Source organism: Hyperoodon ampullatus (assembly GCF_949752795.1).
Source record: "Hyperoodon ampullatus genome assembly, chromosome: 1".
In the NCBI taxonomy this organism is placed as follows: Eukaryota; Metazoa; Chordata; class Mammalia; order Artiodactyla; family Ziphiidae; genus Hyperoodon; species Hyperoodon ampullatus.
The window spans coordinates 78,805,312-78,832,960 of NC_136914.1; positions in this window are offsets into that span (position 1 = coordinate 78,805,312).

Below are 27,649 nucleotides of genomic sequence, written 5' to 3' on the forward strand. Positions count from 1 at the left end.
TCCAGGAATGCAAGGATTCTTCAATATACGCAAATCAATCAATGTGATACACCATATTAACAAATTGAAGGAGAAAAACCATATGATCATCTCAATAGATTCAGAGAAAGCTTTCAACAAAATTCAACACCCATTTATGATAAAAACCCTGCAGAAAGTAGGCATAGAGGGAACTTTCCTCAACATAATAAAGGCCATATATGAAAAACCCACAGCCAACATTGTCCTTAATGGTGAAAAACTGAAACCATTTCCACTAAGATCAGGAACAAGACAAGGTTGCCCACTCTCACCACTCTTATTCAACATAGTTTTGGAAGTTTTAGCCACAGCAATCAGAGAAGAAAAGGAAATAAAAGGAATCCAAATTGGAAACGAAGAAGTAAAGCTGTCACTGTTTGCAGATGACATGATACTATACATAGAGAATCCTAAAGATGCTACCAGAAAACTACTAGAGCTAATCAATGAATTTGGTAAAGTAGCAGGATACAAAATTAATGCACAGAAATCTCTGCCATTCCTATATACTAATGATGAAAAATCTGAAAGTGAAATCAAGAAAACACTCCCATTTACCATTGCAACAAAAAGAATAAAATATCTAGGAATAAACCTACCTAAGGAGACAAAAGACCTGTATGCAGAAAATTATAAGACACTGATGAAAGAAATTAAAGATGATACAAATAGATGGAGAGATGTACCATGTTCTTGGATTGGAAGAATCAACATTGTGAAAATGACTCTACTACCCAAAGCAACCTACAGATTCAATGCAATCCCTATCAAACTACCACTGGCATTTTTCACAGAACTAGAACAAAAAATTTCAAAATTTGTTTGGAAAAACAAAAGACCCCGAATAGCCAAAGCAATCTTGAGAACGAAAAAAGGAGCTGGAGGAATCAGGCTCCCTGACTTCAGACTATACTACGAAGCTACAGTAATCAAGACAGTATGGCACTGGCACAAAAACAGAAAGATAGATCAATGGAACAGGATAGAAAGCCCAGAGATAAACCCACGCACATATGGTCAACTTATCTTTGATAAAGGAGGCAGGAATGTACAGTGGAGAAAGGACAGCCTCTTCAATAAGTGGTGCTGGGAAAACTGGACAGGGACATGTAAAAGTATGAGATTAGATCATTCCCTAACACCATACACAAAAATAAGCTCTAAATGGATTAAAGACCTAAAGGTAAGGCCAGAAACTATCAAACTCTTAGAGGAAAACATAGCCAGAACACTCTATGACATAAATCACATTAAGATCCTTTTGACCCACCTCCTAGAGAAATGGAAATAAAAACAAAGATAAACAAATGGGACCTAATGAAACTCCAAAGCTTTTGCACAGCAAAGGAAACCATAAACAAGACCAAAAGACAACCCTCAGAATGGGAGAAAATATTTGCAAATGAAGCAACTGATGAAGGATGAATCTCCACAATTTATAAGCAGCTCATGCAGCTCAATAGCAAAAAACAAACAACCAAATCCAAAAATGGGCAGAAGACTTAAATAGGCATTTCTCCAAAGAAGATATACAGACTGCCAACAAACACATGAAAGAATGCTCAACATCATTAATCATTAGAGAAATGCAAATCAAAACTACAATGAGTGGCTTCCCTGGTGGCACAGTGGTTGAGAGTCCACCTGCTGATGCAGGGGACACAGGTTCGTGCCCCGGTCCGGGAAGATCCCAAATGCCGCAGAGCGGCTGAGCCCGTGAGCCATGGCTGCTGAGCCTGCATGTCTGGAGCCTGTGCTCCGCAACAGGAGAGGCCCGCGTACCACAAAAAAAAAAAAAAAAGCTACAATGAGATATCATCTCACACCAGTCAGAATGGCCATCATCAAGAAATCTAGAAACAATAAATGCTGGAGAGGGTGTGGAGAAAAGGGAACACTCTTGCACTGATGGTGGGAATGTGAATTGGTACAGCCACTATGGAGAACAGTATGGAGGTTCCTTAAGAAATTAAAAATAGAACTACCATATGACCCAGCAATCCCACTACTAGGCATATACCCTGAGAAAACCATAATTCAAAAAGAGACATGTACCAAAATGTTCATTGCAGCTCTATTCACAATAGCCTGGAGATGGAAACAACCTAAGTGTCCATCATCGGATGAATGGATAAAGAAGATGTGGCACATATATACAATGGAATATTACTCAGCCATAAAAAGAAACGAAACTGAGCTATTTGTAATGAAGTGGATAGACCTAGAGTCTGTCATACAGAGTGAAGTAAGTCAGAAAGAGAAAGACAAATACTGTATGCTAACACATATATATGGAATTTAAAAAATAAAATGTCATGAAGAACCTAGGGGTAAAACAGGAATAAAGACACAGACCTACTTGAGAATGGACTTGAGGATGTGGGGAGGGGGAAGGGTAAGCTGTGACAAAGCGAGAGAGAGGCATGGACATATATACAGTACCAAACATAAGGTAGATAGATAGTGGGAAGCAGCTGCATAGCACAGGGAGATCAGCTCGGTGCTTTGTGACCGCCTGGATGGGTGGGATAGGGAGGGTGGGAGGGAGGGAGATGCAGGAGGGAAGGGATGTGGGAACAGATGTATATGTATGACTGATTCACTTTGTTATAAAGCAGAAACTAATAAAATAAAATAAAATAAAATAAAAATAAATATGCAGCCAGGATTGGGAATCACTTCTATAATTCAACAGAATATTAAACTGTGTTTTAAAAATCTTCTTTTAGGTGAAGGCAGACCTTTTCTTTAAAAAAAAAAACAAAACCGCAACAACAACAACAACAAAAAAACAAAAACATTCACCAGTAACATTATTTTTGAATAAAATCATAAGTAACCCAGTAAAATAAATATTAAATTAATAAATATTAGAAAGAGGACAACCTAAAATAAAAGAAAAATAAAAAGTAAAGAAATCAGTAAACTAGTGTTTGTTGACTCTCTAGCAGTGAAATTTAGAGAAAGTGTTAGTAATTCACAAATGGATCTAACGTAATACATGGAAATATTGGATAATAATTCATTCAGGGAATACCAACTATTGAGAAAAAAATTTAAGCAGTGTGGAAAATATAGTACTCAAACTGTATGAAAACTATATCCTCATTAAGCTTATAAGGGAGAAAGCAAACATAAAGATAAATAAAATATTTTACATATTCTAAATAGAAAAATAAAGCAGAGAATGTATAGACGGTATTAAGGAAGGCCAGGAAAATCTGCAAACTTAGTGAAGACATGAAAGAATTCCGTGAAAATAGAATGCTTGACTAAAAAATGAAGTGTGAGAACAATGTTCTGAGAAAAGAACATTTCAGGCTGAAGAAATCGCAGCTATTAAATTACTGGGGTAGTTCAAGATACAATGAGGAGGGCACTATGGTTGGAAGATAAAGAACAAGATAAATAATGTAGTAGAAGATGATGTCAGAGAAATATCTTGGATTGGTGTGAGGAAGGAAAGAGTCAAATCATACATATCCTTAAAAGTCATTGTTGAGATTTTAGCCATTGTATGAATGAGGACTGTGAGCAAAGGAATGACAGGATGTGACTTAGCTTTAATATTTTAACATTTTTTTACTGGTTAATGGTTGAAAATAAACTATATGTAACCCAGGGCAGAAGCAGGGGGACTAGTTAGGAAGCTACTACAACATTCTCGGCAAAATATGATGGTTGTTTGAACTGGATGACATTGTAATTTTCTTTATATTTTGAAGATATATTTAATGAGATTCTTGACATACTCAATTGGTTTTGAGAGAAAGACTTTAAGAATGACTCTAAGTTTTTTGGCTTAAGCAAGTGGAAGAATGAAGTTGTCATTTATAGCAAAGGGAAAGACGCTTAGAGAAGCAAATGTGGGGAATATTTGAAGTTCATGTTCAAGTCATGATAAACTTAATAGTCCAAATAGGTATCCAGTCAGATATATTTAGTTCACTGTTAGATATATGTTAAGCGTTAAAGAGAACTGGAAAAGAGATATACATTTTAGGGTTGTTAGGATTTAGATGATATTTAACACCATGTTGGCAATTTTTGACTTTTACTACAGCAGGTGTGGTGAGAGTTCAATTGAAATATGTTTAAAAAATAATGAAAGGAGAGAAATTTGAGACAGCAATATAAACAGTTATTTCAAGGAGTTTTGCTATAAGTGGAAGAAGAAAAGTAGGAGATAGGAAAAGGGGAAGTGGGTTCAAAAATTAGCTTCTTTGTTTGTTTCTTTCCTTTTTTTTTTTTTTTTTTTTTGCTTTTGCTTGTTTTGTTTTTGTTTTACCATGGAAAAAAGAGCTTCATGGTTACATGCTGTAATGAAGAGTTGAGGAGTAAACAGGAGACTTTTTTTTTTTTTTTTTTGGTTTTGGTTTTTTTAAATGTAACAGAAGAGACATGGAAAATGGCTGTTGAGAGGAGTTGGTTTTTAATCCAGGAACAGAAAGGTTTTCTTAGGACCATGCAGTGTTCGACTATAGAAAAGGATAGAAGGTGTACTATTTTTGAACTTATCCAACTATTAACCTAGAAGTAGTGAAATAAAAATCAAGCTCTTCAAGAGAGAATGAGTAGTGGAAGATGAGTTAGAGGCTTGAAGAGAGAGAAAATATAAAACTCCATTTAAGAGAGTGAGAAAACAAATTATACACATATTACAATAATACAGTGGTCTACTTTAAAAAATAATGATAGAACATACAAGTATCTATCAAGTTCAAAAAAGTAAAAAATAGAGAAATTTTCTTCAAATGAGCATTATTGAAAAGGAAATTGGGTATGTATCTGTAAGCAAATTTTAACTCCAAATGAAATAAATATTTTAGAAAAACCTATATGAACATATCTGCATTAAAAAGTTAACAGCAACAACAGAAACTTTACTAGACCACCAATGATCTGAAGAAATCAAAAAAAAAATTAAGTTCAATGAGTAGTTTATTGTCATGGCCATTGAAATCAGATTTTTTTTAGATTCTAGTATATACTGCAATCTTGGCAATTTTTATGCCCCAGTTCCCACATCTTTAAAAATACTGACATAATAAAAATACCTGCTTCTTAATGCTTTTTGTTATTGTTGCATGAACTAAAAAAGTTTATGTAAAGTTTTTAGTGTGTTGCCTTGCATATAAATTAATATTATTATTGTATTCCCTACTCCCTTGAAAGGTCCATGTCCATTGTTTTAATATGTCTTTTCAAAAATGTAAGGTAGTAAAATATTAGAGTATTTAAGGCAATACATATTTCTGTATAATGCTAACAAGAAAATTGGCAAATATTATAAACATAAATGAATTCTATTTACCAGTATGGCTCAAACCAAATATAGTATTCAATACTACATTGAAATATACCATTCTCATACTTACTATTGCTGTAAAATTTATAATACCAAAACTTAGTGCCTTAAAGCATCAACTTTATTTTGTTACTAATTTTGTAGGTCAGAATCTCCGGAAGAGCTTGGCTAGGAAGTTCTCTCTTGAGTCTCTCATTTGGTTGCAGTTGAGTGTCACCTGACGCTGCTGTCATCTGAAGTCCCAACAGGGCTGGTCATGCAAGATAACTTACTCACTTGGCTGGATGATGATTCAGTCAGCTTCAGCATTGCTGAAACTGCCCATTGGACTACGTCCAACATGGCTTCTCCCTCAAAGTGATTTTGGTATGATTTAACTTCTCATACTGTAACTCAGGAGTTCAAAAGTAAGTTCCCTACAGCCAAGGCAGAAGCTCCATGGCCTGTTATGACATAATCTTGGAAATCTCACAATGGAACTTCTGCTATACTCTCTTGGTCAAAGCAGTTCCAAACCTCATATTCAAGGGGTAGGGCAGAGACTCCCACTTTTTGATGGGAACAGAGCCATAATAGTTTTAACCACAACACATACTTAAGAGGAATTAAGGGATGAAGGAATGTTTTATGTCAGAACTTCTCAATAGATATAGAAGAGATATTTGATAAAATTCACTGCCTACTCTTGATTAAAAAATTGAAGAGTATGCTACTAGGAATCTTCTGCAAATACTATTAATTGCCAGGGGAAACTAAAAACCTCAGTGGGAAAATATTTATTCATTTAACAAATATTTACTGAGCATCTATTCTGTGTAATAAGATACAGGATATCCTTCCACTGAACATAAAGCTATGAATAAACGATGTCTATACTAACATGAAATTTACTAGAATAGAGGAAAAAAGAATAGTGTACTTCATTTTATCTTTATATGCTTAGGAAATTCCTACTTCTTCTTTCAGACGCAGCCCTCTCAAGTCCTACATTAAAAGAGGCTGGCATACTATGGCCTGCCAGCTAAATCCATCTCATCTCCTGTTTTTGTAAATAAAGTTTTATTGGAACTCACAGCAACATCCATCCCTTATTGTTTCTGGCTGCTTTGATGCTACATTGGTAGAGTCAAGTATTGAGACAAAGACCATATTGTCTGGAAACTTGAAAATGTTTTCTAACTGGTTCTTTAAAGCAAAAGTTTGCTTACTTTTTTCTATATAGAGATTTCTTGAATTTGCCAAACAAATGTTTTATAACATAAAAAATGCAGTTGAATATGACTTTAATGGATCTTATTATACTATATAAACTTTGTTTTCCTTATCACACATAAGTTTTTGCAGATAAGGACTATGATTTAATCATCTTTGAATATCCAGCTACTAATACAGTGTTAGATATATTGAGGTTATTCCATTAAGAAGTTTATAGCTGCATGAATAAATGACTGAGCACTGGGTCCAGTCTTCCCTCATTTGTCTTTCTCTCTGAGTGATCCCCTCCATTCCTGCAATTTCAGATAATACCTCTAGTGAAGTTTAATCCTCAATATAAAGGTGTAGGTGTCCTTTATGTTTATTCAACACCTGAGAGGGACTCTCCAAGCTGATATGTGCAGGTGATTCAAATTCAATACATTCTTATCAAGACCAATTATTTTCTTCTACTGGAAATATACTTCTTTTTGTAATCATCATTTTAAAACAATGGCTTTACCATTGTTCCAGATAGTATTGCATAATGATTAAGAATATTAGCAGAAGAGACAAAGAGAAAAGAAGATAACCATATTAACTTTATCCAGACAAGAAAACTGAATGTCAATCCTGAGCATATGAGGTAATGGATAGGAAGTTACTAATTAGCAAACTCGTTGTGCTAATTCTACCTCTGAAATGTCTGTTATATTAGACTTCTTGTTTCCATTCTCAATGCCACTAAACGCACTCATTTCCCAAAGACCAGAGACCTAAACTTTTATGACAGAAATCTAATTATTCTAGTTGTCCTGCCTCTTAATTGTGCTCACCAATCATTCTTTTATTTATTTCACCCAGTACGTAATGCAAGGGTGTTAGGATATAAGAGGCATAGTGCTGGGTGCTGAGTATAGGACAGTGAATAAGAGAGATCTAGGTTTTCAAGCCTTCTATTTGGAGCAAAAATAAAAATTAAATTAAAAAAATTAAATTATACAAGTTTTCTCTCCACATGGTATCAGAGTTGTTTAATGAAAAATGAAAACAGAAAAGTCACTCTCTCCACTGATCAAAATCCTCCAATGAGTCTCTTTTCCTTCATTCAATCTCAATTCCTTTGCACACCTTTCAAGCTTATCCCCTTTCTGATGTCTATCTCTTTTGTTTCAACTAGCACCTTTTCCCTTTGAATACCATTTACATTAGCTATTTTACAGCATATGTGGTATGCACTTTCACATTTCTGTAGCATTGCTTGAACCTCTACTTCTACATAAAGCCTTTCTTAAGTTCCTCCCTCAATTGCTATCCCCAGTAGAAATCAATCCCACACCTACCCTCTACTGCCTGGGCCTTTGTATGGAAAAACATATATTTCTATGTCAGGAAAACATTTACATTAATGTTATATTGTACATATTTATTTGTATTTTTCCTTCAGTAAATTATATGTTCCTAATTTTTAAATTTGCAATTGTTTTAATATTGCCTATGGGTATAGCACTGTAATACAAGGGCTCAATATGTACTTATTGTGGCTTTAAAAATCCCATCACCATGTTTTTCTTTTAATTTCAAAGATTATGAAAAGAAACCTAAACATCAACAGAGTCCAGTATCTAAAGCAGTTTAGCATGTTGAATGAAATAAAATAATAATTGTTTGAAACAGAACTGTGTTTATTGCTCAGACTTCATACTATTTGCAAAAAATATATATTTACATAGCTTATTCATATTATGGGTTGATATTATTTTTAAAAAGTGAACTTCATATGTTATTTGAGACAATATTTTTATGCAGGCATCCATTAGATTAAATAATATTTCTGATATATTTTGTTTAGGATACATTGGTTTCTACTGGAAACACATAAAGCAAATACCGCAAAGAAAAAAAGTGGACATAAAATTTGTATAATGGTAGAGTTATATAAAAACAAGGGAAACGTCAGTTTAGAATATATGATACGATCTCTGTTTCTTAGAAAAACAAAAAGAAATTGTATATTATGCTTCAAAGTTAAAAGTTTTTAAAGGTTTAAACACTTGAGAGGATATTTTAAGAAAATATTTCTAGGAATATGCAAAACTCACAATTTAATCTGAAGGATTACTTAATGAAAAATTTTTAAACATCTTTAATGGAATATAATTGCTTTACAATGGTGTGTTAGTTCCTGCTTTATAACAAAGTAAATCAGCTATACATATACATATATGCTCAAATCTCATCCCTCTGGCGTCTCCCTCCCACACTCCCTATCCCACCCCTCTAGATGGTCACAAAGCACCGAGCCGATTTCCCTGTGCTATGCAGCTGATTCCCACTAGCTATCTATTTTACATTTGATAGTATATCTAAGTCAATGCACTCTCTCACTTTGCCCCAGCTTACCCTTCACCTCCCCCATGTCCTCAAGTCCATGCTCTATGTCTGCATCTTTATTCCTGTACTGCCTCTAGGTTCTTCAGAACCATTTTTTAATTTTTTTTTAGATTCCATATATGTGTGTTAACATATGGTATTTATTTTACTCTTTCTGACTTACTTCACTCTGTATGACAGACTGTAGGTCCATCCACCTCACTACAAACAACTCAGTTTCATTTCTTTCTATGGCTGAGTAATATTCGATTGTGCATATGTGCCACATCTTCTTTATCCATTCATCTGTCGATGGACACTTATGTTGCTTCCACGTCCTGGCTATTATAAACAGAGTTGCAGTGAACATTGTGGTACATGACCCTTTTTGAATTATGGTTTTCTCAGGGTACATGCCCAGTAGTGGGATTGCTGGGTCATATGGTAGTTCTATTTTTATGTTTTTAAGGAACCTTCATACTGTTCTCTATAGTGGCTGTATCAACATATATTCCCATCAACAGTACAAGAGGGTTCCCTTTTCTCCACACCTTTTCCAGCATTTATTGTTTGTAGATATTTGATGATGGCCATTCTGACTGGTGTGAGGTGATACCTCATTGTAGTTTTGATTTGCATTTCTCCAATGATTAGTGATGTTGAGCATTATTTCATGTGTTTGTTCACAATCTGTATATCTTCTTTGGAGAAATGTCTGTTTAGGTCTTATACCAATTTTTGGATTAGTTTGTTTGTTTCTTTGATATTGAGTGGCATGTGTTGCTTGTAAATTTTGGAGACTACGCTTTTGTCAGTTGCTTCATTTGAAAATATTTTCTCCCATTCTGAGGGTTGTTTTTACGTCTTGTTTATGGTTTCCTTTGCTGTGCAAAAGCTTTGAAGTTTCATTAGGTCCCATTTGTTTATTTTTCTTTTTATTTCCATTTCTCGAGGTGGATCAAAAAGGATCTTGCTATGATTTATGTCATAGAGTGTTCTGCCTATGTTTCCCTCTAAGAGTTTTATAATGTCTGGCCTTACATTTAGGTCTTTAATCCATTTTGAGTTTATTTTGGTGTATGGTGCTAGGGAGTGTTCTAATTTCATTATTTTACTTGTAGCTGTCTAGTGTTCCCAGAACCACTTATTGAAGAGGCTGTCTTTTCTCCATCATACATTCTTGACTCCTTTATCAAAAATAAGGTAACATATGTGCGTGGGTTTATCTCTGGGCTTTCTATCCTGTTGCATTGATCTATATTTCTGTTTTTGTTCCAGTACCATATTGTCTTGATTACTGTAGCTTCACAGTATAGTCTGAAGTCAGCAAGCCTGATTCCTCCAGCTCCGTTTTTCTTTCTCAAGATTGCTTTAGCTATTCAGGGTCTTTGTGTTTCCATACAAATTGTGAACTTTTTTATTCTAGTTCTGTGAAAAATGCCATTGGTGGCTTGAGAGAGATTGCATTGAATCTGTAGATTGCTTTGGGTAGTATAGTCATTTTCACAATGTTGATTCTTCCAATCCAAGAACATGGTATATCTCTCCATCTGTTGGTATCATCTTTAATTTCTTCCATCAGTGTCTTATAGTTTTCTGCATACCGGTCTTTTTAATTTTTTTAAAACATCTTTATTGAAGTATAAATGCTTTACAATAGTGTGTTAGTTTCTGCTTTATAACAAAGTGAATCAGCTATACATATACATATATGCTCAAATCTCATCCCTCTTGCATCTCCCTCCCTCCCACCCTCCCTATCCCACCCCTCTAGGTGGTCAAAAAGCACCGAACTCATCTCCCTGTGCTATGCAGCTGCTTCCCACTCACTATCTATTTTACATTTAGCAGTGTATATATGTCCATGCCACTCTCTCACTTTGTCCCAGCTTACCCTTCCCCCTCCCAATATCCTCAAGTCCATACTCTGGTAGGTCTGTGTCTTTATTCCCATCTTGCCCCTAGGTTCTTCATGACCTTTTCTTTTTCTTTTAAGATTCCATATATATGTGTTAGCATACGGTATTTGTTTTTGTCTTTCTGACTTACCTCACTCTGTATGAGAGGCTCTAGGTTCATCCACCTCACTACAAATAACTTTTTATGGCTGAGTAATATTCCATTGTATATATGTGCCACATCTTCTTTATCCATTCAGTCTGCATACAGGTCTTTTGTCTCTTTATGTAGGTTTATTCCTAGGTATTTTATTCTTTTTGTTTTAATGGTAAATTAGAGTGTTTCCTTAGCTTCTCTTTCAGATTTTTCACCATTAGAGTATAGGTATGCAAGAGATATCTGTGCATTAATTTTGTATCCTGCTACTTTACCAAATTCATTGATTAGCTCTATTAGTTTTCTGGTCGTGTGTTTAGGATTCTCTATGCATAGTATCATGTCATCTGCAAACAGTGACACCTTTACATTTTCTTTTCCGATTTGGGTTCTTTTATTTCTTTTTCTTCTCTGAGTGCTGTGGCTAAAACTTCAAAAACTATGTTGAATAATAGTGGTGAGAGTGGACAACCTTGTCTTGCTCCTGATCTTAGTGGAAATGGTTTCAGTTTTTCACCATTGAGAATGATGTTGGCTGTGGGTTTGTCATATATGGCCTTTATTATGTTGAGGTAAGTTCCCTCTATGTTTACTTTCTGGAGGGTTTTTATCATAAATGGGTGTTGAATTTTCTCAAAAGCTTTATTCTGCATCTATTGAGATGATCATATGGTTTTTCTCCTTCAGTTTGTTAATTTGGTGCATCACATTGATTGATTTCCATATACTGAAGAATCCTTGTATTCCTTGGATAAATCCCACTTGATCATGGTGTATGATCCTTTTAATGTGCTGTTGGATTCTGTTTGCTAGTATTTTGTTGCGGATTTTGGCATCTATGTTCATCAGTGATATTGGCCTGTAGTTTTCTTTCTTGGTGACATCTTTGTCTGGTTTTAGTATCAGGGTGATGTTTACCTTGTAGAATGAGTTTGGGAGTGTTCCTCCCTCTGTTATATTTTGGAAGAGTTTGAGAAGGATAGGTGTTAGCTTTTCTCTAAATATTTGATAGAATTCGCCTGTGTTTCCGTCTTGTCCTGGGCTTTTGTTTGTTGGAAGCTTTTTATCACAGTTTCGATTTCAGATTTCAGTGCTTGTGATTGCTCTGTTTATATTTTCTATTTCATTCTGCTTCAGTCTCCGAAGGTTGTGCTTTTCTAAGAATTTGTCCATTTCTTCCAGGTTGTCCATTTTATTGGCATATAGTTGCTTGTAGTAATCTCTCATGATTACTTTGCATTTCTGCAGTGTCAGTTTGTTATTTCGGCAGTGCCAGTTGTTACTTCTCCTTCTTTATTTCTAATTCTATTGATTTGAGTCTCCTCCCTTTTTTTACTTGATGAGTCTGGCTAATGGTGTATCAATTTTATTTTTCTTCTCAAAGAAACAGAGTTTTATTGATCTTTGCTGTTGTTTCCTTCATTTTTTTTCATTTATTTCTGATCTAATTTTTATGATTCCTTTCCTTCTTCTAACTTTGGGTTTTTTTTTTTGTTGTTGTTGTTCTTCTTCTTCTTTCTCTAACTGCTTTAGGTGTACGGTTAGGTTGTTTATTTGAGATTTTTCTTATTTCTTCAGGAAGGATTGTATTGCTATAAACTTCCCTCTTAGAACTGCTCTTGCTGCATCCTACAGGTTTTCAGTTGTTGTGTTTTCATTGTCATTTGTTTCTAGGTATTTTTTGATTTCCTCTTTGATTACTTCAGTGATCCCTTGATTATTTAGTATCCTATTTTTAGGCTCCATATGTTTGTATTTTTTACATTTTTTTCCCCTGTAACTGATATCTATTCTCAGAGTGCTGTGGTTAGAAAAGATACTTGATACAATTTTAATTTTTTTAAATTTACCAAGGCTTGGTATGTGACCCAAGATATGATCTATCCTGGAGAATGTTCCATGGGCACTTGAGAAGAAAGTGTATTCTGTTCTTTTTGGATAGAATGTCCTATAAATATCAATTAAGTCCATCTTGTTTAATGTGTCATTTAAAACTTGTGCTTCCTTATTCAGTTTCATTTTGGATGATCCATCCTTTAGTGAAAGTGGGGTGTTAAAGTCCTCTACTATTATTGTGTTACTGTCAGTTTCCTCTTTAATGGTTCTTAGCATTTGCCTTATGTATTGAGGTCCTCCTATGTTGGGTGCATAAATATTTACAATTGTTTTATCTTCTTGGATTGATCCCTTGATCATTATGTAGTGCCCTTCTTTTGTCTCTTGTAACAGTCTTTATTTTAAAGTCTATTTTGTCTGATATGAGAATTGCTACTCCAGCTTTCTTTTGGTTTACATTTGAATGGAATATCTTTTTCCATTCCCTCACTTTTAGTCTGTATGTGTCCCTAGGTCTGAAGTGGGTCTCTTGTAGACAGCATTTATATGGGTCTTGTTTTTATCCATTCAGCCAGTCTATGTCTTTTGGTTGGAGCATTTAATCCATTTACCTTTAAGGTAATTATCAATATGTATGTTCTTATTACCAGTTTCTTAATTGTTTTGGTTTGTTTTTGTAGGTCTTTTCCTTCTCTTGTGTATACTTCCTAGAGAAGTCCCTTTAGCATTTGTTACAAAGCTGCTTTAGTGGTGCTGAATTCTCTTAACTTTTGCTTGTCTGTAAAGGTTTTAATTTCTCCGTCAAATCTGAATGAGATCCTTGCTGGGTAGAGTAATGTTGGTTGTAGGTTTTACCCTTTCGTAACTTTATATATGTCCTGCCACTCCCTTCTGGCTTGCAGAGTTTCTGTTGAAAGATCAGCTCTTAACCTTATGGGGATTCCCTTGTATGTTATTTGTTGTTTTTCCCTTGCTGTTTTTAATATTTTTTCTTTGAATTTACGTTTTGATAATTTGATTACTATGTGTCTTGGTGTGTTTCTCCTTGGATTTATCCTGTATGGGACTCTCTGTGCTTCCTGGACTTGATTGACTATTCCCTTTCCCATGTTAGGGAAGTTTTCAACTATAATCTCTTCAAATATTTTCTCAGACTCTTTCTTTTTCTCTTCTTCTTCTGGGACCCCTATAATTTGAAGGTTGGTACATTTATGTTGTACTAGAGGCCTCTGAGACTGTCATCAATTCTTTTCATTCTTTTTCTTTATTCTGTTCTGCAGTAGTTATTTCCATTATTTTATCTTCCAGGTCACTTATCCGTTCTTCTGCATCAGTTATTCTGCTATTGATTCCTTCTAGGGAATTTTTAATTTCATCTATTGTGCTGTTCATCCTTGTTTGTTTGCTCTTCAGTTCTCCTAGGTCCTTGTTAAAAGTTTCTTGTATTTTCTTTTTTCTATATCCAAGATTTTGGATATCTTTACTATCATTACTCTGAATTCTTTCTCAGGTAGACTGCCTATTTCTTCTTCACTTTTTTCGTCTGGTGTGTTTTTACCTTGCTCCTTCATCTGCTGCATATTTTGCTGTCTTCTCATTTTCTTTAACTTACTGTGTTTGGGGTCTCCTTTTTGCAGGCTGCAGGTTCATATTCCCGTTTTTTTCTGGCGTCTGCCCCCAGTGGGTTTGGTTTGGTTCTGTGGCTTGTGTAGGCTTGTGTAGGTTTCCTGGTGAAGGGGACTGATGCCTGTGTTCTGGTGGGTGGGGCTGGATCTTGTCTTCCTGGTGGGCAGGCCCTCTTCTGTTGGTGTGTTTTGGGGTGTCTGTGAACTCAGTATGATTTTAGGCAGCCTCTCTGCTGATGAGTGGGTTTGAGTTCTTATCTTGGTAGTTGTTTGGCATGGGGCATCCAGCACAGGAGCTTGCTGGCCGTTGGGTGGAGCTGGGTCTTAGCATTGAGAGAAATCTCTGGGTGAGCTCTTGCCAATTGATATTATGTGGCGCTGGGAGGTCTCTGGTGGTCCAATGTCCTGAACTCAGCTCTCCCACCTCAGAGGCTCAGGTCTGACACCAGGCTGGAGCACCAAGACCCTGTCAGCCATAGGGCATGCAGCAGGTGAAGTAATGGTCCCCCAAGGACACAGACTTCCAAATCCCTTGAACCACCTGGCTGGTGCACAGCAATGGGGACCTGGAGATGCTGGAGGGGCAAGATGGTGGCCTGAGGTGCACAGGGTAGCCTGGTGTCCTTGGGGTCAGAGCTGGGCTATCTGTGCTGCCTGCACCACCCAGTGCTCCAGGGCATCCACCTGAGCTTGATAGGCGTCTGCATCCCAGATTTCCGTCATACACTATTAACTAAAGAGAATCAGCTTGGCACTTTCTACTGTACATTCTCATCCACTGAATGTTATTAACTCTGCATACTGCAATTACTCTCAGGCAGTGAACGCTACCTTGTGCTCTCCTGAGTTCACTGTGATCTGGATTTTTGTCCTTCATTTCTCTATAATCTATTTTTCTGCCTTAATTTTTATTTGAGGGAATATATTTGACCCATATTGCCTAACAAATGGTCAGGAAGTTAGATTTTTATCTCCTCCAAAGAAAAGGACAATTCTAAATGTAAAACATATGTTAGAGCTCCACAAGGAATCTCTAAGGAAATCATGGCAGAAACAGCTAAAATTCAGAGAAAACTTTGAATTGTTGGAATTCCTATGCAATTTCAGAAAAGCACTTATAAACATTAGTGCTGCCTGGAAGAAATGAATCCCAATTGTAGGATGCTGACTGAAAATGTGGCAGAGATTATGTTGTGATTTGTGGTGAGCCACCTCCATGGGAATTAGGATAAAAAACATTGTTCAGGAAATAATCTTACTTCTAACAAAAAATGGCTTAATATAAACAGAGTATAATCGAAATATACATACCATCATATTAAAGGTGATTATCTTAAGGGACTGAAATTATAGCTGATCATATTTTACTGCTACATTAAAAATTATCTACACATGAAAATATTGACATTATTGAAGCTAACAAATTTTAAAAATTAGTTGTCTCTCCGTTTCATCCCATCATTTCAGTCATGCTTCTTATATTTAGTTAAATGTCAAAAGTAGAAATATCATTTTGAAAGTGATCATTTTGAACTGAATTTTCCCACTAGAACTTTAAAATCACTATTTACTTAGAAGAGAACTATATATTTAAAATATTTATTTAAATTAAGGCTCAATTAGAAGGAACAACTCAAATCTATCACTTTTTCATAAATGCAATTTACATATAGGTTTCATATTCATCTCTGCATTAAGAGTATAATCTAAAAAATGTATTAAAATGTTTGAAAGCTTATTTGTTCAAGTATACTTTCTCTTATTATTCTATAATGCCATTCAGAGTACTATTACAGCGTGCAAAATAAAATTTCATTACTGATTAGAATACATGTTTAAAGGTCAGCTGTAGCAAAGCATTTCAAAACTTGATTAGATTATGCTTGTTAAAGTTTCTGCACACCTTTGAATTTCAAAGTAATTATAGTCAAACAATATACTGGCAGGAAAAAATCATGGTTATGTTACAAACTGTGACATTATTAGGTCAAATAAGGCATTTTTAAGCTTATGCCATTTAAAGGTTCTTATGTTTCCAAAGAGAGCAAAATTTTAGGTTTATATTGGTTTTAAACTAATTACGTACTTTTATATATTCTATTCCCTTTAGTAAGGAATGTGTATGTAAATATATACTTTTAGACACTATATTTTTTAAAGTCTCTAAAATAGATTAGCTATTACTTCCTTACATAATACTTCACAAATGTTCATTTATCATGTCTATTTTCCAAAATAATGTTTTCAGTTATATTACTCTTCTAATTTTTTTGTTTTTTAAACTTATTAAAATTATTCTCCTAGAGATGGCAGAGTGCTTGTTACTTAGGCTTTAGTCATTTTTAAAATATAAATTTGTGAAATATGTCTTTTAAAATAATACATCTGATAAATTTTATCTTATATGTAGACAACCTGAATTTATAAATGGAGATTTATTTATGACACTGTATTCCAATAACACATTTTAAAATATTTATAGTAGATAATATAGAATTGGAGAGAATGGCAGAATAAACATTCTTACAGATTGTCATGTAATGCAATCAATAACTCCATGAGCAATTGTATATAGCCTGAATCTTGATTCAAAAAACTAAATGGGGGCTTCCCTGGTGGCACAGTGGTTGAGAGTCTGCCTGCCAATGCAGGGGACACGGTTCGTGCCCCGGTTTGGGAGGATCCCACATGCTGTGGAGCGGCTGGGCCCATGAGCCATGGCTGCTGAGCCTGTGTGTCCGGAGCCTGTGCTCCACAAAGGGAGAGGCCACAGCAGTGAGAGGCCCACGTACCACAAAAACAAAAACAAAAAACAAACAAACAAACAAACAAACAAACAAAAAAAAACCTTAATGAAGTATTTACTTTACTAATAAGGAGTTATCCTAAGCATCCTGTCAATCTTTGATAATAATACTGAATAATTAAAAGAATAACTGTTTCCATATTTTTAAAGTTTGTTACCCAGTATTAGGGCCTTATATTGGATTGTAACTTTTAAAAATGTTGCCTTGATATTAATCATTATGCCAGCATTATTTTATAAAAATATAAAATTATTTTTACTAAACCATTTCATATACAATTAACATCAATTGAAACCTGTGACATAAATTATCCTTTTAGTTATTAATTCAGTCTATACACAGTATTATTACAGGATGTCACAAAACTACCCATTAAGAAATAATTTCAAAATCTCTCAAAAGTCAACGTATTTTGAGAGAGAAAGAAATCCAGAGTGCATTGAATGAACTCATTAAATGCAATTTTATCTTAAATCATCTCTAATGTCTGGCTTTGAAAAGAAAAGGAATTAATATAATCACAGGAAACAGATGTCCAATAAAATAATCAAATGTATCATATTCAGAAAGATCTGCGGATCTGATCTTTAAGAACATGCTCAGGTACGTACAGTAAGGAAGATACAGTTTACATCACTCAGGGATTCTTTATCATGTTCAAATATCAGTCCCTTCTAAAAAGGAAAAATGAAACTACAGTGCTTCTCAAATTGTTAAAACTTTTAGTAATTATTGCTATTCTGTTCGATTTTTATGGCTAAATCTATGGAATAAAGACCAAAAATAGCTTCTTTCCAAAGGATTGATCTTTAGACCTAGTGTATGATATTCTAACTCAGGTGACAAGTCATCTAAAAAAGTTCCTGCAACTTTCATTGAAGTGATCTTCACATTATTTTCCTTTAGAAACTGCATTTATACACAACTGGATGTTAAAATATTGTCAAAATGGTGAATATTACTCATGGAAAAAGAGAACCAACAGGCGGATTAATAGAATACTATAATGACTTTGGATCAAATATGAAGCTGATATCTCCATTTTCTTAATGAGAGTTATGTAATCTTGATTACACAAGGTAATATTACCAGGAATATCAACCAGGTAGCTTTCCGTTGGACCAGAGATAAATTTCCATAGCATTTTTCAGCTGCAGTGTCACACATGACCTAATACATGTTTTTGCAAATATAAAAACAAAATCCCTGTAATTTAATGCATTAGATAATTTTTCAAGGAACTTATGTTTAAATAGAAAAATAATATCTATGAAACATTATGCAATTAAGTACCAGATGTTTATGGACTCATTAGAGTTATCAATTTTCTTATACCTTTACGGCCTTCACTATACATACTGACTGGACCATATTTCCCATCCTCATTACTTGCTTAACAATAGGGAGTTATCAAGTTTTGGAGTCTCTTACCTTGCAGTAATGGGCCAGCACTAATACAGTGCTCAGTAATTGCCTGGGACAGCCCACTGAAGGTGTGACTTAGGTGTAAAGACCGCTGTCAGGCAATTATGTACACTTCCTGCACAGAAGGTCTGAAAGACGTGTTTGCATGACTATGTACATATATCAGTTTAGTAAAAATAATGATAAACCAAAAATAATTACAAAAACAATAACGGTCTTCCCTCGGTATCCAAGGGAAGCTGGTTGCAGAACTTGTCTCAAATTCCTCCATAACCATAGTTCTGCATATACTGATTCAATGACCCTTGAATCGTGCAGTACTGTAGTATTTATCATTGAAAAAAAGCTGCTTATAAGTGGACCTGTGCAGTTCAAATCCACTTTGTTCAAGGGTCAACTGTAACAGGTTTGATAACATCTAGGAGCATATTTTTTAAAAGGTCAATAAAACACCAAAAATTTTTAGCAATTCAAATCAAGGAAAATAAATCTCAGAAATATATTTATTTAGAAGTAAAGAAGAATGCATATTTTGGAAATTATGACTATGGTCTCTGGAGCCAGAAATCCTTGGTCCAAATCTTGACTAATGTTACTGGATATGATAATAGACATGTGAGTTATCTTATTTAGAATTTAGTTAACTCATCTGTAAAGTAGAGATATTAGTTCTTAACTCATGATTTTTTTAAATTTAAATGTGTGAATATATGTAAAATACAGTTATGCCTGGCATAAATTCTGTATGAGTGTGTTCTCTTATTCAATAAAGACTATAAACTCCCAAAAGTCAGACTTTTGTCTGCTTTGTTCATGGCCATATCCTCTGTACTTAGAAGAATATCTGATAAGTAGTGTGTGATCAGTAAGTATTTGTTAAAGGAACAATTGAAAAAAGTAAGAGGTTGTAGTGGAGGCTCTCGAATTCCAATTTCAGCACATTAGGACTCAATGGCCCAGCTGCTAGCAAGTGCTAGTGATTAAAGGCATTCAGGAATTTCCTCAAGCAGTAAAAGACATCTTCCCATGGCCCCTCCCCAGAGCATCCTGCACTGGCTGATCTATGCCAAGACATATAGGCCTGGTCCCCTTGCACCAAGGAGGAAAAATAATGAAGGACCATTCTGGCCCTGTACTCCCTGTGGAATCAAAGGATCAGCTAACGTCTTCATCAAGACTGTACTGCATTTCAACTTCTCATTCTGACCAATCTTATTTTCTCCATACCCTCCCCCTGGTGTTGATATCTAAAGCACTACCCAATAATCTTCCTACATCAAAGCTCCATGTTAGAGTCTTGTTCCTGGGGAACCAATGTCAAACAGATGTTTTTTAAAGACTACCCTCACAAATATGCCTTTTCAGATGTTTTATGACTAAGATATACATATATATATACATACATACATACATAGTATATATATACATATAAAAATACAATCCTAATAATTTGGTAATAAAACATTGAAAAAGATGAAATAAGAGAAAAAAGCTGAAGCAGAGGCTTGGAATTATTTTCTATTATCCATTTATACTAATTAGCAGACAAAATAAGATAGACTAAAATTAGCTTGTCTTCCTTCTTCCTCATTCCAAGGAAACTATTTTAAGGAGCATTTATCAAATATCAAATCTAGCAATATATTTTAAAAAATAAATAGTAAATCAAGTATGATTTATTGAATGAATAACAAGTTCATATAGCTTAGGAAGTTAGACTACAAGATTCTATCATATCAACAGGTCAAAAAAGAAATATCACATTGTCAGCTATAAGTGTTTGTTAAATCTCAACATCCATTAATCCATTACTGATAAAAATGAAAACTATGTATGGGAATTTACTTTTTAAACACACCAAGGAATGTCTATCTGAATCCAAACACTAACATCAAATCTATCAAGAAAAATGTAGAATTTCACATATAAAATAAATATGCTTAATATGTATGTTATGTGACATTGTGTTTTGTGTTGGCCTCAGCCTATCAATAGTGACATTATCAGTTAGAAATCCATAGGCATTCACCTGGGCCTGTACTATTTGTGGGGAGCCTTCACAGATATTTCCCCAACCAAAGTCAATGTTGGTGGCTGTACCAAACCTTGTGGCTCTTATTATGATTACAAGATTCACCATAGCAACAACCATCAGAGAACTTTGAGACGACAAAGTTTATTACCCATAGGTCCCGGAGGAACCATGGCATGCCTGAGGCCACACAGTGAGGTCATAGGCTGGGGAGAGAGAAAGAGAGAAAGAGAGAGAAGACCTGGGGTTCAGCTTTTCTTGGGGTGGACGGTGGAGTAACTAAGGTTTCGTGGGTTCTCTCCTTATTATTGAATCTAAAACACAAGAGTGGGAATTAAAGTGAAGGAAGGGAAAAGCAAGCAGTGAAATATTCAGTTAAGTCGACCAGAGCTCTTCAAAAAAACCCGGCAACTTCATGGGTGGGCCAGCCTAGCTCTTTATCTAATTGTGTAGCTGGCAAAATGGATTTTTTTGAAGCAGAGGCCTCTGCCATCAAAAGCTAATGTCAGGCAGTTACAGTACAATCAAAAAGGCTAATTGGAAAGTGTTTTTACTACACATTGTTGTGGAAATTAACTCAAATACTTGAAAAAATGAAATGGGGCATAAATTTTGAAAGAAGACAAAATTACCATCACTTGTAGTAGATATCAATATAATAGTTCATTTGAAGTACCCAAGACACTCAGGTAAAATCTAGGAGAACTATTAATTTCCTCTAGTGCAATAAGTGGAAAAGGATAGTTTATTTATAGTAATCACTCCATTGGATAACAATAACAGAAAATGAAAAACAAAAATTTCTCTACCTCATATCATATAAAATAAATTTGAGAAAAACTAAGTAGCTTGAAAAAGATACAAAAAATTAAACATCTCATTATTGTGATTATACATATCATATGTTATTATATTTTCCTTTTCTTTATTTAGATAGGGCATCTGAGTTATCCAAATCTGTTAATTATATATGTTTAATATAGTTTTGTGTGTTTACTGTCACAGAACCTATGTATATATGCACAAATATCACTGATGACTATGGTTATGAAAACCTTGCAAAGAGATGATAGTTATTCTTTTAATTCCCCAGGAAGTAGAGGTGTCATAATAGGTGCACAGTACATGCTTATCATATGGCTAAATAATGTAGAATAAATAAATACATAATATAATGCTATTACACATTGATGGTCTGACACCATCAAGAAGTTAGAAAATTTTATTTTACAGTTTTCAAGTGTTTAGGCATAGGCAGTTGAAAAGAAAGCATGTTCTTCTAAGCAGTTTTAGGCTCAAGGTAGTACACATTTACAATTAGAGTATTTACCTGTTTTCAATGATAAAGTTTCAAGCAAATGTTTTGCACCTGCACAGAAGAAAAGGCCCCAAAGGATGCCCAAATATCAAGGCAAAAGGGACATAGGTTATGTGGGGCAATCCTGACTCCTGGGCTCTCCACATGCTCCAGAACACATTAAATGCTTGAAAAGGAAGACTATGTTTTGGCAGCATTGTGAGATCCAAGGCAAAACTGAAGATATAGTTGCATTCAATACAGACATAGATCTCTAGAAAGATATTTTCATAAGTAAGCATTGCAGGCATTCAACTGTGCATGCCAAGAATATCTCATGAAACAGAGTGCAGGCCTGGAATGAACATGCTGGAATACAGAGGAAACTGTTGAAACAGTAACTGCTTCAGTGACACCCATAGCAGCAGGAGATGACAACAATGGTAGTATCAGCAGCAAAAAAGGGCTATTTTTCCACTTATAAATGCAATTGAACATATGGCCAGCTTAATTAGGACTTTTCTCATTAACTCAGAATAGGCAGCCTCTACTGAAGCACCCTTGATAGAGAATCTGCGTGAATAACGATCTATAGGTTTGCAAAAAGACCATTTAATAAGTTGGAAACCAAGAAGTCAGCTATGAGCATCTGTGTAACATTTGCTTATTTTTACCATATTTAGTCACTTTCTGCTGTGTATCAGGAGCCCTCGAGCCACATTCAAAACTCCCATTGATAAGAATGGTTTATTTAATGCCACCTTCAAAGAATCTGCCTGTAGTTAGAAGCTGAAGCACCATTAAAACATAAGAAAATATTAGCAGAGCTGTATGCAGAGAAAGTGTACATTTGTATGTTGTAATTATGTTAAGTCACAGGTGAAACACGAAAAATAAATTTGGTATTTTCCAATCAGAAACCTAGTATTGCCAGAATGTGCTCTCTTTCCTCCCTACAAATAAGTAAAATGAAAGCTAAAATGTTATTAGCATGTGAACTTCTTACAGTATAAATGAACAATACAATGACAGCATAATTTTTAGGAATACATAGGCCATTCTTTTGTATTTCGTGTACTTAACATTTAGGATTTAGAGTGAAGCAAAGATAGCAGATGATTAAAGAGTAGGTCCTTACAATTATAATGTCTGGATGAACTTAGACTAAGAAGCAAAGGTGGATGATATTTTTGTTGGAAATTTAAAGACATAAATAAGTAATTAAGACAGGAAGAGCCCAGGCACCTGAATTAGTGACCTGGTTTCAAGCATCCATTACTCCACTTTTCACCTGCGGAAAATTACTTATCTTCACTGAGCTCATTTCACAATCAGAAAGATGGATGTGATAACATTACCCTGCCTCATAAGGGTGAGTGTGAGTGGTAACCTTGATAATGCATTTAAAGCTTTAACAACATATCTACCAGAGGAGCAGAGTTTAATAAACATGAAATATTATGATGAAGAACACTTGGATTTTAGCATTTAAATTATTTAGATTTGAAGCCCAATTCTTTTTACTTAGTTTTCAGAGATGAGGCTACAAACTCAGTTGCTCTGAGCCAGTTTCCCAACTTGTTCTAATCATCAGAATCAGTTAGTTAAAATTCTGGGTTCTCAAGACCTTCCCTTGGCAATTTCAATTTAGTAGAAATTGGGCAGAGCATGGAAATCTGCCGAGCTTCAGACATACAAGCCATGTGGCTAGAAATTAAACACAATCTAAGTGAAAATTTCTTAGTGCCTTATAAAAAAAATAGATAATAGCCTGGAAATGAAACATAAAGTAATCTTGTTTCCTCATGATTCTTAAATATTTAAGTAAAAACTAAATACTTGCTCTCCATAACCAAGACTAAACAATTCTTCAGTTCTCTGAAATGATGAAGGAGAAAACATGTTTTGTTTTTGGGGTTTTTTTTTTTTTTTTTGCGGTACGCGGGCCTCTCACTGTTGTGGCCTCTCCTGCTGTGGAGCACAGGCTCTGGATGCGCAGGCTCAGCGGCCATGGCTCATGGGCCCAGCCGCTCCGCGGCATGTGGGATCTTCATGGAGTGGGGCACGAACCCGTGTCCCCTGCATCGGCAGGCAGACTCTCAACCACTGCGTCACCTGGGAAGCCCAACATGTATGTTTTTAAAGGAGAAAACATACGTAAAATACTCCCCTCCAGTATAAATTGAGTATAGTAAATTGTATTAATAATGACAACATAAAAGTGTATTTCTTTTCTTGTATGTATTTCCTCACTTTGTGATGGGAGATGACTCTCTAGGGGTTTTTCATTTTTCTGCACATCTTAGAGGAGAGGTACTAATTTAATCTTGTTCCAGACTATTTTTTCAAGGAGATTTGTACAGTGAGCAGACTTGATGCAGAGATAATATATCCCTCCAGAGCAAAGGGCAGGCATTCTTACTATCACTATAAAAGATTTTGGTTCCCTAATCTCAGGGTCTGCCACCTATAATGAAGCTCACTGTGTGTACAAGTATCCTCTGACCCTTTTTGCATAGCCCTGTAGAAATTGGTGGTCAGAAGGCCAATTAAAAATGATAATACAATGCTTAGTGCCATTGCTGTGATTAATATATTGTCTTTTCTCTGACCCAGGAGACTTATGTCTTCTACTAGCATTCAGTAAAGTGTGGCATACTAACTTGTTGGCTTGCAAATAGGGTAAAGTCTAAAACACTTCATAGTTCTTGACAGATGTACGTAATTTCTTTTGTGTAAGCTTCTTTTTAGATATCCTGAATGCATGCTCTGCAATATGTCTGGAAGATCTAAAGTTAATGGGAATCCTGATATGAATGGTGTTATGAAAGAAAGGAGAATTAAGAATGGCTGGATTTTTGGTTGTAAATATGTACTTTGATTTCCAAAATCAAAGATTCTAAAGGAATGAAAAGTAATTTTAACACACCAACTAGATCTCTGATAATTTAAAGATATTCCTGCAAATAAGTTTCCATCCGTTTGGCTCTGGCTGGCTTCAAATCCATCTGTATCTCTTTTTGATCCTGATCAGATATAATTGCTCTCAGGGGAAAAGCTTTGTTGTCTTTCCAATGATTCATATTTTCTGGGTTAACCCTATACGGGGGGCAATCCTAAGTCACACATCAGGCAGCTTAAATGATCAGTAGTTAGGCATTAAATTTATAAAAAGTTTCAAGAACAGAGATTCTTAGTTTACAGAGTAGGAGGGAAAAAAAGAGAGAGAGAAAATAGACTAAGATTTCCAAAGCTAGCCAGTTAGTTGATAAGATTCAGGATAAAAATCAACGGCACAGAATTTATAGTTCAAAGTTACAAATTAGTGTGAGAAAGAGAATCACTGGCAAGGGAGAGGATACTTCAGGTTTCAGATGACAGAGCGTTACTGGAACTGTCTTCCCTTCATTTGATTTATTCTTCAACTGCCTTAAAAAAACACCCTAAGTTTATTTTCTTTTTGAATCTTTAAACTATAACCAATTCTTTAGATATTGTATCTTTGAGAAATCTCTTCCTCCCACCATCCCCTGATGCCTTGCCCTCTTTAACCTCTGAGCAAACCAGTTATTCCACGAACTGTGAAATTTCTTTTTTTTTTTTAACCTTGCTTAAATACAGCATCACTTAATAAGAATCATCCACAACTCATCTTTTCCATCTCTCAAAATAGTATAATTTTCACTTCCCATTTATGGTTTCTTATTTTTCTTTGCATGTAGATTCAGTATAATATACTATTCCCTTGGGTTTATAAATATGAATTCCATATTTTTCTCTTTGATTTGTTACTAGCCTTAGAGGGACAGTGACAATGATTCCTAGTTCTTTGAACCCTATCCCAGCATACACTGCTAAATTATGATGATACCATGCTGCCTGCAGTAGACTATTTTCCTGCTGCCTCACTTCTGATATCCTTAATCTCTGAATTATGATGCCAAGTGAAAACTATGTTGGGGAATTGGTCATACTTCTTTTAATTCACTGTGGTTCTCTTGATTATCTTTTTCATTATCACTAGAAACAATTTCCCTCCAAGAAGAAACAAGATACATGGAGTAGTGACATTTTAACACTACCAGACAGTATTTCCAAAGCTAAAATCAACAGAATTGGTGCCAAGAAGAATTAACATGTAGCTCAATATTATCCTCCATGTGAAGAAAGCCAAAAGAGTGGTGTGAGTTGCCAAAACTCTGTAAACTTTTAATGTGAGCACTGTCTTTGACTGTTATTTGTTATTTTTTTGGAGGAAAAAAAATAGTAACAAACTCACTTTTTATGAAAATAGTTTGTCTCTTGCAAATGAGATGGGGAATTTAAAAAAAAGAAAGAATGAAGATTGGAGTCATACTGTATATTAAATTTGCACATTATTTTAAAAGTTTTCCAAATATTATAACTTCTGCAATAGGTTTAGAAATAAATTGGGCACACATTTATCGATTTACTAGGTTGAGATGTATCTTAAAAGATGAAACCAGTTTTGTACTGAGCCAAGCTTATATTGTCTTGCAAATGCCAACTGTCTACATTTATCCCAACTCCAAGTTTCAGTGAAAATGTTCAGTAGATTGAAATTGGCCATTATGGGAATATTTATACTGTAAAAATCAGCAAATGCTATATTATGGCTGTGTAAATTTAATTTATTTATTCTGAAGAGCTGGTTTACTGTAACACAGCTATTTACAGCTAAAGGCATAAACATACAATCATGGGCTATTATTAAACCTCAGATGTTAGATCTTCTGTTCAAAATGCTCATGCTTACAAAAACTTAAGGGAGTCACATGTAAGTACCAGACTGTGAGTTCAATGAAGATATTGATTAGTGCTTAACTTCATTATTTTGTTTTTTTAATTGAAATATAGCTGATTTACAATATTGTATTACTTTCAGGTGTATAGCATAGTGATTCAATATTTTTATAGATTATATTCCCTTTAAAGTTATTATAAACTAATGGCTATATTTCCCTGTGCTGTACAATAGATCCTTGTTGCTTATCTATTTTATATGTAGTAGTTTTTATCTCTTAATCCCCTATCCCTATCTTGGCCTTCCCTCCTTCCCTCTCCCCACTGGTATCTACTAGTTTGTTATCTACAGCTGTGCATCTGTTTCTAAATATTTTGTTATATACATTAGTTTATTTTTTAGATTCCATATGTAAGTGATAACATACAGTATTTGCCTTTCTCTGACTTATTTCACTAAGCATAATACTTTCTAGGTCCATCCACATTGTTGCAAATAGCAGAATTTCATTCTTTTTTATGGGTGAGTAATATTCCATTGTATCTATATAACACAGCTTCTTTATCCATTCATCTGTTAATGGACATTTGGCCTGCTTCCATATCTTGGCTATTGTAAATAATGCTGCTCTGAACCTTGGGGTGCATGCAGCGTTTAAGTTCTTATTTTAACAATTCCCACTCAGATTATTGTTAAGCAAAAAAAAAAAAAAAGTATTAAATAAATTTGGGAGTTGACTATATTTTTCTGTAGAACTTCTATTCTCTACTTAAATTGGAAATCTAACAAAAACTAGTGTCTTGAAAAACTGTTTTAATGTTACCTTTTCACATTTTTAGTTTTTTAAAATATTTTGATTTGAAAGTTCACTTTCCAGTGATCATTTATTACAGTATTTTTGAATTTTGAAC